Source organism: Dioscorea cayenensis, unplaced genomic scaffold (assembly GCF_009730915.1).
Source record: "Dioscorea cayenensis subsp. rotundata cultivar TDr96_F1 unplaced genomic scaffold, TDr96_F1_v2_PseudoChromosome.rev07_lg8_w22 25.fasta BLBR01001146.1, whole genome shotgun sequence".
In the NCBI taxonomy this organism is placed as follows: domain Eukaryota; kingdom Viridiplantae; phylum Streptophyta; class Magnoliopsida; order Dioscoreales; family Dioscoreaceae; genus Dioscorea; species Dioscorea cayenensis.
Window position 1 is genome coordinate 5,133 of NW_024087537.1, and position 5,132 is coordinate 10,264.

The window sequence follows — 5,132 nt, forward strand, 5'->3', positions numbered from 1 at the left end:
CTTGTAATTAAAATTTTTAATTAAATTGTAAGTAACATGTAAAATTTTTCATGTTATTATTAAACAACAAGAAATAAAGAGAAAGTCCCTCTCAAATTCAGTTATCCACAAAAAGTCCCTCCATTATAAATCTCCTTTTTTTATGACATTCTTTTTTAGCCCATCTATTAGCCAATGCCATTTGTTTCGGTGTGTTTTGACAAAAATCTTGCTCCATTCAACGGTGCTTTATTAGAGGTTGAGGCAGATTCGAGACGGGTAAAAATTGTGAGGGGTTGCAATAGTGACGAGTATTGGCACTCCCTTGTTCTTTTTCTTCATCGCATTTTTCTCCCCAATCAGTTATACAAAGAAGATTTTTCCTCTCCCTCCGTTTGTTTCACATGTTCGCACTCAAAAAGCTCGACACCAAAAGCCTTGCGATGGTAGATTTGCTGGAGACCTTCCACAGTACACTTGAATCACTTGATAGCCTCTTGACACTATCTCTTCACTCTTGAAAGTCAACCCGAGTCGCACCCCTAAGCCACCATTTCTCATTCTCAAAGCGACGGAGTAGCACCCTAAAGGCAAGAATGCCATAGGGGCGCTACTTTTACCCTGCTAGTATTATTGGTTTTTCTTTTTACCCTTGTTTGGTTCAAAGGGAAAGGGGAGGGTGGAGAGGAAAATGGAGGATTTGTAAAAAAAATATTATGTTTGGTTTAATGGAGGAGTGCGGAGGAGTAATCTATTTTTTTTTTTTTAGTTGAAAGGAGGAGTGAGGAGAGGTGTGACGTGTATCTTACTAATTTGCCTTTTATATAAAATCGATAATAATTATTTAGTTATAGAAATTTAGGATTATTTTGTACAAACTTTGATAATATTAAAATTAGTAATATTATTGTTTGCATAATATTATTAATATAATACAAAATAATAATATTATTAAACTAACATTATAATCACTCATTTTTTTAATATTTTTAGTATGTTTTTACAAATGTTTTTATATAATTTTTATATCATTATTACTAATCTCATTATTATTATTATTAATCTAAATTAAAAACAAAAAGAATAAAAAAATAACATGAGAGAAATGAAATTAGGTTTTAGAAAGACATTATGATAAATTTCTCAAATTGATGAAGGGCAATATAGTCTTTTCATATAGGTTTAAAGTTTTTAAATGTTTTTCAATAGTTCGCTACTTCGAAAAGACCCGAAATTTGGAGGGGTGGGATATAAGGGATCACTCCTCCAAACCCCTCCTCCAAACGACCATCACTCCTCCTTCCTCCTTGCTACCCCTCTAAAATCCCCTAACCAAACAAGTGGTTAAGCTTTTTCAAATATTGAGTTGAGTAATGTGTTGGTCTTCGTGAAGATAGCGGGAACAAAAGCTGCCAACCTCTTGAATAGAAGGTGCTATATGGTCCTAATAGTGGAGACACTTGCCGAATTGAAACATCGTATGAGTGGAAGACACTTAGAGATAATCAGAGGATACCCTTCATCTAATTAATAGAAAGTGAGGGTGGTATTGTAGGAGAAAGGGCTGCTTGATGCTCCGATGTAGAGGTATGATGATTGCACCAAAAATTGAGGGATTGGTGAGGAGCTTATTGGGTTTCAAGCGGAAAGATGTTACTATCATACTCGAGTGCAAGCAAGTGTTGCTAGCGCATAGCGTACGACTTTTGCCAAGTAGTAATAAAGTATCGATCCCATGAGGACCAAGTATGATTACCAATCTATTGCAACAATGGGTTATCTAGACAATTAAAAGAGCGGAAAGTAGAAATAACAAGTAGAAAGAAATAAAACACAATAAAAAAGCACAGGAATGCGAGGGTTGTGGATCGAAATTCATATTTAAATGAACTTAGGTTTGGGAACTCACCACAAAGTGTAAATGAATGATATGTTGGATCTAAGTGGTTTGAGGCGAGATCTTTTTGAAGGGCATTAATCCTAAGCTATTTGTCACTCTCTTTCAAGAGATAACAAGTTGGTCTTTAAAAAGGCTATCTCATACTTTTCGTGGTAGATAAACCCTTCAAAACCCTAATAAGAGCGGTGATTAAGTGATAAACCCTCAAGAATTACCTTCGGTAGATCGGGGTGATTTAAGAGGTTCCAAGGCCCTAGAGTTACCTTTTTAGTTAACCTAGATCTCTAAGATAAGCAAGCAATGCTTTTCACTGATCCTAAGCTGTGTGTTTGAATCAGAAATCAACACATCAAACAAATACTACCTTGGGCTAATCCCAAACCTAAGAAAGGTTTTACACACATATTGTCTCAATTACAAAGGAAAATAGGAAAAAGTAAAAAGTTTTTGCAAGATGCAGCACAACAAGGCTGAGAGGACTCCCTATGACATCTACAAAGATCTGTTCTTCAATTTCCCAGCTTTTTCTCTCCTTCTCCAGCCTCTTTCAAAATCCTCAGAACTTTCTTTTTTTCTTCTCCAGCCGCCAGCCTCTTTCTCCTTATCTTTCTTGCCCTAAAACCCCTTTCTTGGTCTTTTTTTATAGTCAGAAATAGAAGCTGGGCCCCAGATAACTTTACAGACCACAAGTGCTTCTCGCAGACCACAGACAAGTTGTGTATCTTCACAGTCTCCAGGGTTTCTCAGTCAATTCCAGTTTTCTACAATCAAAATAACTAAAGAGAGTAGTTTGTACAAAAAGAGAGGGGAAATTATTATGAAGATTAGGAAAAAAATGCATGATTATTATCTAAATGCATGAGGTGAACAATGTAATTTGTAAGTGCAACAGCAAGATATAGTGGAAAGAAGATAAATATAAGCTACCTGAGAGGGTGCACCGTGGCATTGGGAAGAGTGTGAGTATTGGGGAGACTCCTTGTTTGGTTTTGTGTTATTGGGAGAATGGTTTTAGGAAGCAAAGGTACCCTCGGTCCATTACTATCGATCTCTCGAGGGCAAAGGGGCATTCGAGTTTTTGAGTTAAATGTTAAGCTAGATATCATTTATATGCAAATGTTTCTGCTTATTAATATAGTGTATATGTAATAGTTCAAGTTTGAAACTATTTTTATATGTTTCTGCTTACTACTTTCAATTTACATTAATATATATTGTCACAACTTATTATCACTATTTATAGTTTATGTTTGTATGTTTCTACTAATTATTTCACATTAACATTTAGCATTGTTTTTTTATTTTTGTTTTAAATTATATGTAACATTTTCACTTATATTATTCCCTTCTCACCTAACAGTATTCCAAGCTCATCCTCGTTGGCAATGAGGAAGAAGCCCTTGTTAGGGCAAGAAGCTGAGCAATTCCACTGGTCATTGAACCCGACTTTTTCGGGGAATAGACAGAAGAAAACCTCAAAGAAGCGTGATCAGCCTCTATCCCACCTAGCAGCCACTCTCGCAACACCCATCACCATTCTTCTACTGGTGGTTCCTCGAGGAGGATAATCAACAACATCATCGCAACTCTCTTATTATAGGGGCTTTGAGATCTTGAATAGAGAGTTTGGTGATTTCTGAGGACTAGGTAGGCGTAGTAGAGGCGGGTCTACGCCCTGATGCACCGACTTCCACGAATGAGGGAGACACCTCAAAGTTCCCCTTAGTATCTTCTCCTCCTTTAGGAAGCATGCGAAAAAGCTTGCCATAAAGCATAGGCTACCATTGCCTACTTCAGATTACTGTGTTTGTGTGGCCGTTGGCCCTTACACCTCACTAAAGAAGACTACCTCTAAAAAGGCGGATCAAAGAAAGAAGGAAAAGTCAACTCTACCCTCGTCATCCCATGATACTAATGGTGATGCTATCGATGTTGACAACATAATAGAATTTCTAACAACCCTGAAAAATGACTTACATCACGATATTGATGTGGGTGATGATGCCCCAAACACGGAAAACTGAGATGAAAGAATCAATGATCCCCTTTGGTGAGGTTCCCATTGTGGAGGACAACTACCCGATTCAACTAAAGGTACTTCAAAACCATCCCCGACCCCATCGAGACCACCAACCTCAACTGGAGCACCCACTCGGGCCTATGAAGCATATACGACATCAACTAAGGCACCCGAAGTCTTTATTGATATGTCCACATCCATAAATAAACCAAAAACTTCCCTCCGAGGTAGTCTAGCTACATTGAACAAAAGACATTTCCTTGGAGCTAACGGTGCGATTAACCAAAAGTTGTCTTTTGGACTCAACCTGTAGATAAAGGAAAAGCTTTCTCCTAAGAGAAACCCACAGATAAACCAAAAGCTATTTCCCCAACTCAACTCGCAGATGAAGAAAAGCTTCCTCCCGGGAGCATCTAGTAGATGAGCCAGCGGTCTTTTTACCTAGCTCGAGTGGCGGATGAAGAAAAAGCTCCCTCTCTAGGTAGCACGATAGATGAACCAATAGCATGTCTCCTTGGCTCGACCCATAGATGAAGAGGCGTTTCACCTCGAAACAACCCACAAATGATCGCTGAGTTCCTCGATTGAGACACCCTTAGTGGCGAGATTGAAGAGCATGTTGTCTTTGAAGAACCACCGACTCCACATCCCTTAAACCAATGGTGGCGTCAATTGAGACTCAGGAACTCTGCAAGGAAGTCGACATCATTGAAAAGCAACAATCAAAATTAGTGATAACTAAATTCATTTCCAAAAAAGAAACGTCCTGTAGGCCTCATGAGGTTAGACCAACTAAGGAAGCAACAATAGTCTTGTATCTTAACTACATGATGGGCGGGTAAGACTCTCCTTAATAATTTCATTTCCACTTAAGATCTCATGTTCCCCATATTATTAATTCCACTTACCTTTTTCCACTTAACTATAATATTCTTTATGCGTTTTGTGGACATTCGAGCATAGGGGACGGTGTTCTAGAAAAAGCGAGTTATTATTACTATTCGAGACTACCTACGTATACTACTAGAGGGAAGGCTGTCCTCAACGATGTCTTGGGCGTGTTTGTTGTGATTGCCATTGGAGTCCCTCAAGAAGAAACCTATCCATATTAGAAGCATGGGGCAATCACTCGCTCATTGGCCTTGCTAATGTCAAAGACGGAATAGAGTGTGAAAGTCTCACTGACCTTGATGGAATATGCCGTTCACAGCTACCATGAGGTGGAACTCGTCC